The 16,533-nt window shown below is 41.9% G+C and overlaps 1 long non-coding RNA gene across 1 annotated transcript in view; it reads right to left on the bottom strand.

Annotated features, from left to right (window-relative positions):
- Positions 1-16,533, bottom strand: part of LOC131994924 (uncharacterized) — a 235,973-nt gene that overhangs the window by 185,101 nt on the left and 34,339 nt on the right. The window contains exon 2 of the long non-coding RNA XR_009396966.1: positions 10,247-10,401. This is a non-coding gene — a long non-coding RNA (uncharacterized LOC131994924). The remainder of the gene's footprint in view (positions 1-10,246; positions 10,402-16,533) is intronic.

Here is a 16,533-nt window from a genome sequence, read left to right as displayed (position 1 = left end):
TTGGGTTCAGCGTCTGGACTTCCGTAAGCGTGCCAGTGGTGGCCATGCAAAAGAAATCGAGTTCCATACGTAATAGCATCGAATATACTTTCACTGGATTAAAGAATTTCATTGATATCCAAAACCGTTGTTTTATTAAAAACAAGTAAGAGCGTGCTAAGTTCGGCCGGGCTGAATCTTATATACCCTCCACCATTGATCGCATTTGTCGAGTTCTATGCGCGGTATCCCTTTTTAGACAAACATAGAATATTGAATAAGAACTTTTATGCTATTGGAGCTATATCAAGTTCAAGTCCGATTCGGACCATAAATGAATGCTGAACATTGTAGAAGTCACTGTGTAATATTGGGTTGCCCAAAAAGTAATTGCGGATTTTTTAAAAGAAAGTAAATGAATTTTTAATAAAACTTAGAATGAACTTTAATCAAATATACTTTTTTTACACTTTTTTTCTAAAGCAAACTAAAAGTCACAGCTGATAACTGACAGAAGAAAGAATGCAATTACAGAGTCACAAGCTGTGAAAAATTTGTCAACGCCGACTATATGAAAAATCCGCAATTACTTTTTGGGCAACCCAATATTTCAGTTCATTCGAATAAGAATATCGCCTTGTAGGGGCTCAAGAAGCAAAATCGGGAGAAAAGTTTATATGGGAGCTGTATCAAGCAATTGATCGATTCCGACCATATAAGACACGTATGTTGAAAGTCATAAGAGAAGCCGTTGTACAAAATTTCTGCCAAATCGGGTGAGAATTCCGCCCTCTAGAGGCTCAAAAAGTCAAAATCCCAGATCGGTTTATATGGCAGCTATATCAGGTTCTATACCGATTTACGCCATACGTAGCACAGTTATTGAAAGTCATAGCAAAACACCTCATGCAAAATTTCAGCCAAATCGGATAAGAATTGCGCGCTCTATTGGCTCAAGAAGTCAAGACCCAAGATCGGTTTATATGGCAGCTATACCAGATTATGAAACGATTTAAACCATACTTAACACAGTTGTTGGAAGTGATACCAAAACACGTCGTGTAAAATTTCAGTTTAATCGGATAAGAATAGCGCCCTCTAGAGGCTCAAGAAGTCAAGAGCTAAGATCGGTTTATATGGCAGCTATATCAAGACATGGACCGATTAAAATCATACTTCGCGTAGTTGTTGGAAGTACTACCAAAACACTGCGTGCAAAATTTAATTCCAATCGGATAAGAATTGCGCCCTCTAGAGGCTCAAGAAGTCAAGACCCTAGATCGGTTTATATGACAGCTATATCAAAACTTGGACCGATTTAAACCATACTTCGCGTAGCTGTTGGAAGTGATACCAAAACCCTACGTGCAAAATTTCAGTAAAATCGGATAAGAATTGCGCCCTCTAGAGGCTCAAGAAGTCAAGACCCAAGATCGGTTTATATGGCAGCTATATCAAAACATGGACCGATTTGGCCCATTTACAACCGACCTACACTAATAAGAAGTATTTGTGCACAATTGCAAGCGGCTAGCTCTACTCCTTCGAAAGTTAGCGTGTTTTCGACAGACAGACGGACGGACGGACAGACAGACGGTCATGGCTAGATTGACTGACTGACATGACGATCGAGAATATATATACTTTATGGGGTCTTAGGCGCATGTTTCGAGGTGTTACAAACAAAATGACGAAATTAGTATACCCCCATCCTATGGTGGAGGGTACAAAAATAAAAACTTTTGGAGCGCTCTTATCGGAAACCCCTGTAGGAAGGAACAGGGGCGAGACATAAGACCGAGCATAAAAACAATTTTCAAGAATATTTTGACGAAACTACTTCCCATGTGAGCCGGCCCAAAGGGCAAGGAATGGCAGATGTTGGGGGATTGTGAACATTCCAAAATGCTGTGCCCAAATTTGGACTTAAGGTCTACCTGTCTTTGCTGCCGCTGGCTAAAACAAACGTCTCAGTCTTTGTGTCCGTCATAGCAGGTCCCTGTCTAAACAGAAAAAATTTTGACAGACTGCAGGTTGCAAGTGACAACTTTCGCAAGGGATGTGTAGATGTTGAGGAAGAAGAGACTGCAAAAGATTTCCTGCCTTTGCGTGTCCCGCACTGGCAGTCAGAAGGAGTTTCACTGAAGGTTCTCATTCCTATAAGAACTTGTCTGATTTAGCAGATGTAAACATTCGCAAATTGTTGGGCTTTTTAAAGCGATCTGGATAGTTCAGCGGTAGAAACTACAATAGAAGGCACATTCCTTCTATTGCTCCCGGTCTCAACGGACGAAAACATCTAAGTGAGTTTGATGGCAGACTACCACTTAAACCTAACCTACAAAATCCCTAATTGTTTCCAATACCATGCCCCTAAGTTGGTTCATGTCTGGTATTGTTAGCTGTTAGCCGCGAAAGCCGGCCAATGACATAGGAAATGCTCCAAAGCCTCATCATCTTCCCCGCAAGCCCTACGTATGCCAACACTTGCCGCACCGAGTTTGCATAAGTGAGGTCGTAGTTCTATGTCTCCTGTTATGATTCCTAAAGCTATACCGACCTACTTCCTTTCAGTTATAGCCGCGCCTTTTCAGAATTTGGATTTCCCTATAGGATTTTCGTCGTCCTACCGACCGTTTCACTGTTCCACAGTGTCAGCCCACGCTGACTGCGTCGACCCGAAAGACTTGGGCTTTAACAAGTTTATTGACGGCAGTCCTCCGGCCTTCACTGGCAAATCGCCTGCTTTTTCATTTCCTCTTACTACGCTATTGCCCGGCACCTATGGCCGCCGGTTCTGTGTACCGTATTGACCCGATGGAACTCTCTATCGGCTAGGGGCGGCCGCCTCAGTATACGTGTTCGTCTTTTTTACTTCATGGGAGTGACACATCTAGGTGTGCCTTCTCGGCACTCTTCTGGTCCATGAACAACACCTACAGCCTGCGCAGTTGTCCCCAGATACAATGTCCTACGTAAGGATCGCATACGCAGAGTTGATGGGAGATTGGCTTTTGTGATACACCATTTCGCGCAGTATAGACCCAACTCGCCAAGGCCTGGCATTTTGGCGACAGCAATCAAGACCTGTACTGACGGCATAGGGCAATACAACGTGTGCATACCGCCGGTTCGTAGTTGTTTCCCAGTTAATGGCCAAGTTTACAGGCCCGACATTAGTGGGCTAATATCTGGCCATAATCGCCTGGTACAAGGAGACTTTAATGCGCATCACGTAGCATTCGAAGGAAAGGAAAAGATCGAAGGCTCTGCATTCTGCACGTTGAATGAGGATGTCGCCACTAGGATAACAAGGAGATCCAGCAGCTCGCCACACATTCCCATTGTATCCCCTGATTTTCTGAGTGGATTATCCTAGCAAGGGATCGGATCACCTCCCCCCAATACTCACTAACGACCGACTACCCGACTTCATAACCCCTGAGCGACAGCGAAGGATATCCCTTCTCTCACCATTAGCGAATATGTTTGAGGGAACACATCTCCCGAGTATCGATGGAGAATTTCCATTCGCCAAGCATAAACATGGACTTCGACCGATCTGTGGTTAGTTATAGAGCGCCCGAGTGGTCTCGTCACCTATTTGATAAGTCATTGGGATGAGGGGGATAAGAGGGATGCACAGTTCGTCCCCAGCCTTTAAGTAAAGGTGGTGTTTCCGACTCGATTTCAGACAGCGACAGTGTCAATGAAACAGTCATCGCAGCCGAATCGAGGGATGAGGGCAGCGGGCTGACGGCAGAAGTGAGCGATGGCTTTGCTAAGCTCAAAAACAGACCGAAAAAATGATCCAGGGAACGACGAAGGAGACAAAGGAGTATACGCCGGCACCGCAATCGGGCGAAAGTGCAGGATGCTGAAAGGGATAGAACTGACCTTCCAGGCACTTTTACGGAAGCTGGAAACCGAATCAGATCTCCCGAAAAGCATAACACCGCCAAGACGTTGAAGAAGAAAAAGAGCCCCCCGCTTTCAAGTACTCTGGGAAAACCAAGTCAGTCCTCCTGCAACGGAGACGCCAGACAGTGTTTTGCAGAGGTAGATAAAATCAGAACAGGAACGAATAAATCGCGTACGGCCCCTGAGTCTTCATGAAGGACTGCGTCAGCCATCACGCAAGGGGAAAATGGTCGCTGATAATGGTAAAGAGCCGCCCTCTAACGCCAGAGTGGCAAGAAAGCCCGAAAGAGATGAGCTGACTTATGCCGTCATCAATATCGACAGTGCATCCAATAGGATTCCACGAAATCATCGGTCCCAAGTGGAGGATCTAGAAAACTAGTGGATTTTCGAACATGTATGGAACTGTACAGAGGGTCCACCCATACAAATGATGAGCTGCGTGTATGGAGGCGACATCTTTACCCTGCATTTAGCGTCCGCGGAATGTGTTGATACGGTTAAACAAACAGCTCGACGGAGGTATTCACGCTCTCTGGGCGACAGCATATCTCGAGCTGGTGAGAAAGATCCAAAGTGGAGGATCTAGATTACTAGCGGATTTTCGAACTGTGTAGAGGGTCCACCCATACAAATGATGAGCTACGTGTATAGAGGCGACATCTTTACGCTGCATTTAGTGTCAGCGGAATGTATTGATACCGTCAAACAAACAGCTCGACGGAGGTATCCACGCTCTCTGGGAGGCAGCATATCTCGACCAGGTGAAAAAGATCCAAAGTCGAGGATCTAGATTACTAGCGGATTTTCGAACACGTATGGAACTGTGTGGAGGGTCCACCCATACAAATGATGAGCTGCGTGTATAGAGGCGACATCTTTACCCTGCATTTAGCGTCCGCGGAATGTATTGATACCGTTAAACAAACAGCTCGACGGAGGTATTCACGCTCTCTGGGAGGCAGCATATCTCGACCTGGTGAGAAAGATTGCGACGGAACGCATGTAGGGATTTTGGGTAAGCAAAACCAAGGTCTGTTCCCAAGTGGAGGATTTCGTAACAAGCGGATTTTCGAACATGTGTGGAACTCTGTAGAGGGTCCACCCATAAAAGCTCGACCTGGTAAGAAAGATGGATATCTGCCAGCTAATAAAGCCGCCGGCCTTCATCAAGAGACGGGACAGTAAATTTACGACGGAATGCATGTTGGAATTCTTAGGCAAGCAAAACCAAGGTCTGGTCTCAGAGAAGAACTGCGAGTATAGGGGGGACATCTTTACGCTGCGTTTTGCATCGGCTAAATGTATTGATAACGTCAAAAAGCTCGAGGAGGTATCCACGCTACCTAGGAGGGCGCAAAGATCGACGTGGTGAGAAAAATGGATATCCGCCAGCTAACAAAGCCGTCGGCCGTTATCAAGGGACGGGACAGCAAATTTACGACGGAACGCATGTTGGAATTCTTAGGCAAGCAAAACCAAGGTCTGGTCGCAGAGAAGTGGGAGATCTTCCACAGGGAGGAAAAGGAGGAGGATGTTTACCTTTCGACCAAATTTTTGAAAACATTTAGATTTAAAACCAAATGGTGATTTTATTTATAAATAAAATCTTCCACGGTTGACAACTAATAAGTTGGACAACCATTGGTAAATGTCAACCAAAAATAAAAAAATAAAATTTTAACAAAAATGTCTACAAAAATTAAATTCTTTCAAAATATTCTTTAAAACAAACAATTTTTAGTTTTTTTTTTATTTCAATTTGAGTTAAATTTCTCAAGCCATTAGGGTTCTGTTTGCAAATTTTCCCATGAACATTAGGGAACAGGGGCAAACTTTTCACATTTTATGTTTAGCCCACTGATTCTGTTGCCTTCCTTAAAATCACCCACAACCATAAAATCTTAAATATATTGATTTTCTCTCTTTTAAGAAATAAAAAGACACATTGTGTGTCCTCATCTATAGTCCTTCTATGAATACCACACTTTATGATTGTTGGGAAAACACTGAGCTCTTTGTCTCTATTCCATATTCTGCTGGGTGAAAATTAGTATCAGCCAACTAAGATTCCGGATTTGCCGCATAATGCCAAATACTGAACTCATCAACTTGGCTGCAGGCCATGCAAGTAGCCCCTGCTATTTGCAAAAGCTCTTTATAAGACCGCAGCAACGATTGAATGCGCCATACAACAAGCCAACCCAACATTTGGCCCAAAAGAGTGGAAGAGAGAGACGACGAGAGGAAAAAGGACATGGTAAAAGTTAACGATTCATTAACATTAAAGGGGATCAATGGAATGTGTGTGTGCAGCAAACCATGGTGTATGGGCTATGGCGTTCTTCATCATAGCATTGGTGTTGTGCGTGTGTGGCCTGACGCCGCTGTTCTAGCCTGGCAATTGCGGGACACTGAAGACTGCTGCGTGTGTGGCTTTTTGTTGCTTGACTTGGATATGGGACATGTTGAGCATTTTAACTTGAGATAAGTCCAAGCACCATTGGAGTAACCATGGCAGCAAGCCCCACAAACAACAACAAAAACAACAACAATAAATGGTCCATGTGAATGCCAAAAGGACAATCAAAGAACCACAACTGCTCAAAGGCAACTCATGCACACACACACACACACAATTGTGCCCCCATCCGCAAAATGGGTATATAAAGATTGAAGCCCTTGCACATATATCCCAACCTACGCATTCAGTCAGCTTTGTCTTATGACCAAGGCGAACTGCCCTGCCATGGCCATACAAAATTCTCAAATTGAGGTAATTCAACATGGGTGGTCCTTAAAGTTGTTTTAAAGCATTTTTAAGAACGTTGATAAACTTTCGGTTTCATAACACAAATATAACTGAGAAATGAGAGCGAGGTTTGAGACAAAAGAAATACGAACGAAACATGTTTTACTGGCCATACCACTATAACATACATATTATGTGACATTTGATTAAAAAAATGTCAAGGACATACACTTCAACACAATCATATTAGGAAAAAATAGAAAATGTTTTCATAATACAATGTTATAGAAATTTTGCCTTGTAAATGGCAGGGCAAAGAAAATTTTGTTTATTTTTTTTTTTAAATCTCAGTTTCAGAATTTTTTTTCTATAGAAATTTGAAAAGGCAACTCATGCCCTATACCCCTGCAAGAGATTGGCAAAAGTTGGGAGGTTTAAAGCAAAAGTTGCACTGACTGTATATTACAGTTGGCATACCTGCAATGCTATATGGTGTTGTGGTATGGTGGACAACGCTCCCAAAATCCACCCACTGTACAATACCTAGCGGGGTCCAATGTATCGGTTTTTGTGGATCAAAAGCCGCTTTGTGGACGACAAAATCTGTGGAGCTGAATTAAATGTGTTATCCTATGCCTCTGGACATAATGTCTAGACAGATTACAGCGACCACAGTTGTCAGGCAAAGGGAGCATTTGCTTTGGTCAGGCAGCGGCTACGAACACTGTGTTATCCTTGATACAGTACCCGTTATCTCAAGCAGTGTGGATTTTACCGTGTATGGAGAAAGTATTTCTGAATACAAAAGCCGATCTCTCAACGAGATGGTGAGGCGCCCCTGGGGAATTGCAAAGCAGACGATCTTGCGATACTAGGAACAACCTTACACATTCCAGGGGAACTGGAATCTGTATGCCTCTAGCGACATGTAAGCTCAAGGACTTATTCACAAAAAATAGTCTCCAGTGCCTGCTCTGCCTATGAGGACCACGCCCACTAGGGCACTACAGACTATTATAGATATCCGACCCATTGACATACAGACTGAGTGTCAGGCAGCCACTGCGGCTATGAGACTTAAGGCGATGGGAGAATTTGTTATGGTAGTGGGACGTCCCCTAGACAATTGGTCCCTAATGTTGATATCAGATACGTGGTCTACTCCCAAATACCGTTATTTTGAGCCCCATATATCCATAGTCGGCAAACATGACCGGCTTGGGGGTATTTTGGGGGATGGGCGGCCACACAGTGAGTTGGCATTGAAAATATATATCGGATTGGTGTTGCACTCTTATTTGAGCCTCATATTGCAATACTTACTATTTGAGTGGTGTTGTGGGGGTGGGGTGGCCCCATAAACGTTTTTCCCTAATATTGATATCAAATTCGTGATTTTTCTCCCAAAGACCTTTTATTTGACCCCCATATTGCTATGGTCGTAAATTTGTCCCCTTTGGCGGATGTTTTTGGTGAGAGGCGGCCCCCCGAACACTTGGTCCCATATTTGGATATCAGATTCGTATTCTACATTCAAATACCTTTTATTTAAGCCCCATATTCCCTTGGTCAGTAAATAAGTCCTGTTTGGAGGGTCTTTTGGGAAAGGGGTGGACCCCCAGAGACGTGGTCCCACATTTGGATATCAGATTCGTATTCTATTCATTTGAGTCCCATATTGCCATGGTCGGTAAATATGTCCGATTTAGGGATGTTTTGGTGCTTGGGATAGTCCCCCTAGCACTTGGTCCGACAATTGTATATCAGATACGCTTCTTATCCTAAATACCTTTCCATAGACGGCGAACATGACCGGCTTGGGGGTATTTTGGGGGATGGGCGGCCACACAGTGAGACCTTTCATTTGAGCCCCATACTGGTATGATCGTAAATTTGTCCCCTTTGGGGGATGTTTTTGGTGAGAGGCCCCCCCAAACACTTGGTCCCATATTTGGATATCAGATTCGTATTCTACATTAAAATACCTTTTATTTAAGCCTCATATTCCCATGGTCAGTAAATAAGACCTGTTTGGAGAGTGTTTTGGGAAAGGGGTGGACCCCCAGAAACGTGGTCCCACATTTGGATATCAGATTCGTATTCTATTCATTTGAGTCCCATATTGTCATGGTCGGTAAATATGTCCGATTTAGAAGTGTTTTGGGGGTTGGGGTGGTCCCCCTAGCACTTGCTCCGACAATTGGATATCAGATACGTTTTCTTCTCCTAAATACCTTTCATTTGAGTCCCATATTGTCGTGATTGGTCTAAATATATGTTTGGTAGGTTTTAGGGTGGGGCAGCCCCCCCTAGGTACCCCATCCGAAATTTGGACACCAAATTTTTATTTTCAGGGTACTATATGAGAGCACACAAAATTTCGCTTAAATCGCACCACCCATCTCTGGCGTTTCTGAAAATTAGTGCAAGGGGGAGGGTCCGCCCCCCCTTCAGATATCAAAAATATGTAGTACCCTATTTTCACTACGGGATCATTATGCACCATCTGTGAAAATGTCAAGAAAATCGGTTCAGCCGTTTCTGAGTCTATAAGGAACACACAAACAAACAAACACAAATTGATTTTTATATATTAGAAGATAGTTCTAGGTTAGGTTAGGTTGAAAAAAGGGTGCAGATATTAGTCCGCCCCATGCCACTATGGACATACACCTAAACCAGTAATCGGCTTGTTGTGGCCTCTAAAAAGTATAAAGTAACCTTCTAAAAGAAAATTTTAAGTTAGGAATTCCGTGCTTCTTACAAAATCCTTAATTGTTTTCAATACCACTCCCCCTAATGTGGTTCATGTCTGATATTGTGTCTCCACCTAAGTACTGGTATCGGTTAGACTCGAAAGCCGGGCAATGACAAAGGAAATACTCCAACGTCTCATCATTTTCCCCGCATGCCCCACACATGATATCACTTGCTGCACCGATTTTACATAAGGGAACTCCTAGTGCTATGTGTCCCGTTATGATACCAATAGCTATACTGACCTCCTTCTTGCTTCCTTTCAGTAATAGCCTCGTCTTCTCACGATCTGGATCACCCCATAGGATTTTTGTTGTCCTACCGACCGTTTCGCTGTTCCACAATGTTGCATGCGTCATAGTTCTAACAAAATTAAATCTTAAACGAAAATTTCTTCTGAAATTTTTGAATTTCACTCTATTTTATTAACCAAACTTTGTAGTTCAAGAAACTGCAGGGGGATTTAAGTTCATCATTTGAGGTGCTCCAGACAGATTGGTCGTACGTTTATTTAGTGTAAAACATACCATCGGTCACCCTATAGATTGTTTTTAAATTCATTTACCTAAATTAGCATTGAACCCTCGTTTGACGGTCCATAGACATTGTTTAAACATTTTATTAACCAAAATATTTAAGTAGACGAATATCAAAAGAAACTTAAAATAGACATTTCTAATCTTTGTGGGCAATTAAATTTGGAATTCATCATACTCCAGTGATTATAATGATAAAAATAGAATTGTTTACTTTTTAGTAACTCAAAACTTTGGCAACATAAGGCTTAAGTTATGATAAATATTTTTATAAATTTCAACTCTTCCTCCTTGGACTTACCTTTTAAGGAATCCTGCTGTTGTGTGGAATAATGGATCACTTATTAATTTCTCTATCGGCTGGTTTAAATGACACGAAAAGTCTTTTGACTATTTTAGTATCCAATGGTCAATAAAGAGTGTAACCATTAAAAGTTGTAGCGTTTAAAAAGTTATCTGAAAAGAAGAAATAAATACATAAATATTTCTGGAGTAATAGGTTTAGGTGATTTAAAAGGAAGGTAAGTAGGGTGTGCATACACAAAAAAAAACATTTACAAATCTCGCCCCAATCCTCTCATAGTGTTACACTTTTTGCAGTTTCAATTGAACCATGCCCATATGTCCACATTTAGTCGTTTTGACCAAATAATGGGTAAAAATCGCATCCTCGTCTTCGGATAAAAAACTTACTAGCAATGCCTATTATATGCTCCTATCCAAATAAAATGCGTTCACTTTTTATACCCACCACCATAGGATGGCGGGGAGGCCACCGTAGCGCAGAGGTTAGCATGTCCGCCTGTGACGCTGAACGCCTGGATTCAAATCCTGGCGAGACCATCAGAAACAAGTAAAAGCGTGCTAAGTTCGGCCGGGCCGAATCTTTTATACCCTCCACCATGGAGCATTTGTCGAGCTCTTGCCACGGTATCTCTTTCTAGGCAAACAAAGGATATAAGAAAAGATTTGATCTGCTATTAGAGCGATATCAAGATATGGTCCGGTTTGGACCACAATTATATTATATGTTGGAGACCTGTGTAAAATGTCAGAATTGCGCCCTTTGGGGGCTCAAGAAGTTAAATAGAGCGATCGATTTATATGGGATCTGTTTCGGGCTATAGACCGATTCAGACCATAATAAACACGTATGTTGATGGTCATGAGAGGATCCGTCGTACAATATTAATATATTGGATATCATAGCAAAACACGTCGTGCAAAATTTCATTCCAATCGGATAACAATTGCGCCATCTGGAGGCTCAAGAAGTCAAGATCCCAGATCGGATTATATGGCAGCTATATCAGGTTATGAACCGATTTGAATTATTCCTAGCACAGTTGTTGAAAATTATAACAAAACACCTCATGCAAAATTTCAGCTAAATCGGATAATAATTGCGCCCTCTAGTGGCTCAAGAAGTCAAGACCCCAGATCTGTTTATATGGCAGCTATATCAGGTTATGGACCGATTTGAACCATACTTAGCACAGTTGTTGGATATCATAACAAAATACTTCGTGCAAATTTTCATTCAAATCGGATAAGAATTGCGCCCTCTAGAGGCTCAAGAAGTCAAGACCCAAGATCGGTTTATATGGCAGCTATCAGGTTATTGACCGATTTGATCCAAACTTGGCACAGTTGTTGGATATCATAACAAAACACGTCGTGCAAAATTTGATTTCAATCGGATAAGAATTGCGCACTCTAGAGGCTCAAGAAGTCAAGACCCAAGATAGGTTTATATGGCAGCTATATGAAAGCATAGACCGATATTGCCCATTTACAAACCCAACCGACCTACACTAATATGAAGTATTTGTGCAAAATTTCAAGCGGCTAGCTATACTCCTTCGGAAGTTAGGGTGCTTTCGACAGAGAGACGGACGGACGGACATGGCTAGATCGACATAAAATGTCACGACGATCAAGAATATATATACTTTATGGGTCTCAGACGAATATTTCGAGTAGTTACAAACATAATGACGAAATTAGTATAACCCCCTATGGGTATACCCTCCTATGGTGGAGGGTATACAAATTTTCAGCGGTGGTTTTCCCCTTCTAATGCTTGCCCCACCCTAAAACCTACCAAACATATATTTAGACAAATCACGACAATATGGGACTCAAATGAAAGGTATTTAGGAGAAGAAAACGTATCTGATATCCAATTGTCGGATCAAGAGCTAGGGGGACCACCCCAAGCCCCAAAACACCCCTAAATCGGACATATTTAACGACCATGGCAATATGGGATTCAAATGAAAGGTATTTGCGAGTAGAACACGAATCTGATATCCAAATGTGGGACCACGTTTCTGGTGGTTCACCCCTTTCCCAAAACACCCCCCAAACAGGGCTTTTTTTACTGACCATGGGAATATGGTGCTTCAATAAAAGGAATTTGAATGTAGAATACAAATCTGATATCCAAATATGGGACCAAGGGTTTGGTGGACCGCCTCTCATCAAAAACATCCCCCAAATGATGATATGATGCCCCATTTTTCAGAGTTAATGGCCCACTGTGGCCAACTGGAAAATAGTGGGCTGAAACCGTTTACAGGATATATAATATGGATCACACTCTTTCCGAATCTAATCAATTTGAAGCCCTAAGTATTAAAGAAACCAAGATATTGGCCATTACGGTTTCAGCCTACTATTTCCCAGTTGGCCACAGTGGGCCATTAACGAACACAAAATTGAGATTTTAGTGCAACATGTCGAAAAAATTCAAAATTTTTTTGCACAATCCAAATCACCATTAGACTCAACACTACTGTTGTGACTGTCCGTTTTTTGAAAAACTCCATATATATTTGGTTGCCCAAAAAGTAATTGCGGATTTTTTAAAAGAAAGTAAATGCATTTTTAATAAAACTTAGAACGAACTTTAATCAAATATACTTTTTTTACACTTTTTTTCTAAAGCAAGCTAAAGGTAACAGCTGATGACTGACAGAAGAAAGAATGCAATTACAGAGTCACAAGCTGTGAAAAAATTTGTCAACGCCGACTATATGAAAAATCCGCAATTACTTTTTGGGCAACCCAATATAAAAAGAAGATTAAAAAGATTAAGCCGGAGGCTACCGTAGCGCAGAGGTTAGCATGTCCGCGTATGCGCTGAACGCATGGGTTCGAATCCTGGCAGGACCATCAGAAAATTTTTCAACGGTGGTTATCCCCTCCTAATGCTGGCGACATTTGTGAGGTACTTTGCCATGTAAAATCTTCTCCCCAAAGAGGTGTCGCTCCACTGCACGCCGTTCGGACTCGGCTATAAAAGGGAGATCCCTTATCATGGGGCTTAAAAAAATTTAATCGGACAGCACTCATTGATTTGTGAGAAGTTTGCCCCAGTTCCTTAATGGAATGTTCATGGGCAAATTTGCCATAAACCTTTACCCGAGTCTATCACGTTCGGAAAATATTTCACCTCCCTCCTTCTGTAAACAATTGGTGCACGACGTACTTTTATATCGTCATTGTTGTTTGAATAATTGTTTGCTTTCAGTTAAGATTTTTGTTATCTCACATCATTTTACCAACTGTTCCATTAAAATTAAATTTTTATAAGGAAACGCAATCTCCTCCTCCTCATTCTCCATCCCCTGCTACTGTCCAATACAGGCTTTCTTGATACACCACCAAAACACTAAGTAAGTATTATGGCCGCGTTATCGTTTGTTCACCCAACCTACTGGCCAGAGCGTCATCTCGAGCATTTCTTCAACTGTCACTTTAAAGAATTTCGGTTAATGTAAAACGTTTTTATGAAAGCAAACAACGCGTGCAATGTTCGGCCACAAGCCATATTGTTTTCTTTTAATTTACGAACTCAAGTAGAGCCTCACGTTGGAAGATGGTAGAAAAATGTCACCACAGAAGAATACACATAGGCCATAATCCTCCACCGCACACGCGCTCGCTCCACCGCACACAAGAAACTTGGCCACATGGTTATAATGGATAACAAATTGAACTGTTCGCCAGGAATGCAATGACCAACATATGGTTGAAGATACTCACAAGGAAAGGGTAAATGAGGAACAAAAGCATATGCAAAAAACATGTGCGAAACATCAATAACGCGTGTCGTACATATTTGAACATAAATGTCTTGAATGTTATGGGTGGGAGGAGACGTGATGTGGAATTCACTCCCTAATGACGATTATTGAATAATGGCAAAAGTCGATTGTTGTCCCGCGAAACAGCCTCAAGCAAATGGCTTCTTTGACAGCCGTGATGAGTTGATTAGTTGAATATTCAAAAAGCCTTTGATCTCTCATGAAGCCATTAAGTGTTTGAAACACGTTTTGGCAAATTCCATGTTAAACAGAAAAAAAAAACTCCCTACAATACAATTTTAAGAAATCTTAGGTCCCAGAAGTGGGAACAGTGATTTAAGCGAATTTGTTTTTTAGACCCTTAAATTAAATCAAAAGAACGATTTCGATATTCGACAAGATCCAAGACTTGGCAATGATATTATATAAGAAACTAGCTGACCCGGGCCCGCCCCGCTGCGCTTGCTCATGCTAATCTCAAATACCTTTCATTTGAGTCACATATTGGCATGGGCGGTGTTTTGGGGAATACCAAATACATTTATTTGAGCCCCATATTGCGATGGTCAGTAAAAATTGCTGTTTGTGGGGTATTTTGGGAAAAGGGGTAGACCCCTTTGGTCCCGAAAGTGGGTATCTATTCTTGCTCTACCCTCCAAATACCATGCATTTAAGCCCCACATTAACATGGTCGGTAAATATGCCCAATTTAGGGGTGTAATGGGGAGTTACGTGGTCCCCCAAACACTAAGCCCTAAAAATATTTCAGCAACATGCTCTATTCTCATGTATTTGAACCCCATATCGCCATTGGCCTCAAAATTGGATATCAAATTCGTTTTCAAATCTCAAATACCCAATTCATTTAAAACCCTTGTTGCAAAAGCCAGCAAATATATCCGGTTTGGGGCATGGGCCCTAAAAACTATGAATATAGAGCTCCACTGTCTTATTTGGGGGTTGTTATGGTGGTGGGACGTCACCTAGACAGTTGGTCTCGAATTTTTATATCAAATTCATGGTCTACTCCCAAAAACCTTTCATTTGAGCCCCAATTTTCATAGTCGGTAAACATGACCGTTTTGGAGGGTGTTTTGGTGACTTGGCTTTGGAAATATGTATCAGATTCGCGTTCTGCTCTAAATTACCTTGGGTTTGAGCCTCATATAGCAATGGTCAGCAAATACTTCCTATTTTGGTGGTGTTATGGGGGTGGGGTTGCCCCACAGATACTTTTCCCAAATATTGATATCAGATTCGTGCTTTACATCCAAAGACCTTTCATTTGAGCTCCATATTGCAATGGTCGTAAAATTGTCCCCTTTGGGGGATGTTCCCGGGATTGGACGGCCCCCCAAACACTTGGTGCCACATGTGGATATCAGATTCGTATTCTACACTCAAATACCTTCTAATTGAGTCCCATATTGCCATGGTCAGTAAATTGGTCCTGTTTGGGGGCTGTTTTGGGGAAGGGGTGGACCCCAAAAAACTTGGTCCCACTTTTGGATATCACATTCGTATTCTACTCGCAAATACCTTTCATTTGAGTCCCATATTGCCATGGTCGGTAAAAATGTCCGATTAACGAGTGTTTTTGGGATTGGGGTGGTCCCCCAAACACTTGGTCCGACAATTGCATATCAGATACGTTTTCTGATCTTAAATACCTTTCATTTGAGTCCCATATTGTCGTGATTGGTCTAAATATATATTTAGTAGGGTTTGGGGTGGGGCATCCACCCTAGGTACCCCATCCGAAATTTGGATACAAAATTTTTGTTTGTAGGTTACTATAAGAGCCCAAGCAAAATTTCGCTTAAATCGCACTACACCTCTCCGAGAACTGGCTTTTCTGAAAATTAGGGTAAGGGGGAGAGTCCGTCCCCCCTTCAGATATCAAAAAAATGTAGTACCCTATTTTCACCACGGAATTATTATGCACTATCTGTGAAAATTTCAAGAAAATCGGTTCAGCCGTTTCTGAGTCTATAAGGAACACACAAACAAACAAACCTACAAACAAACACAAATAGATTTTTATACCCTCCTCCATTGGATTTGCAACTACTCGAAACATTCGTCTGAGACCCCATAAAGTATATATATTCTTGATCGTCGCGACATTTTATATCGATATAGCCATGTCCGTCCGTCTGTCCGTCAGTCCGTCCGCCTGTCTGTCGAAAGCACGCTAACTTTCGAAGGAGTAAAGCTAGCAGCTTGAAATTTTGCACAAATACTTCTTATTAGTGTAGGTCGGTTGGTATTGTAAATGGGCCATATCGGTCCATGTTTTTATATAGCTGCCATATAAACCGATATTGGGCCTTGACTTCTTGAGCCTCTACAGTGCGCAATTCTTATCCGATTGGAATGAAATTTTGCACGACGTGTTTTGCTATGACTTTCAACAAATGTGCCAAATATGGTTCAAATCGGTCCATAACCTGATATAGCTGCCATATAAACCGATCTTGGGTCTTGACTTCTTGAG

The sequence above is a fragment of the Stomoxys calcitrans genome, chromosome 2 (genome assembly GCF_963082655.1).
Source record: "Stomoxys calcitrans chromosome 2, idStoCalc2.1, whole genome shotgun sequence".
NCBI lineage: Eukaryota > Metazoa > Arthropoda > Insecta > Diptera > Muscidae > Stomoxys > Stomoxys calcitrans.
This window is presented reverse-complemented; position numbering and strand designations above follow the sequence as displayed.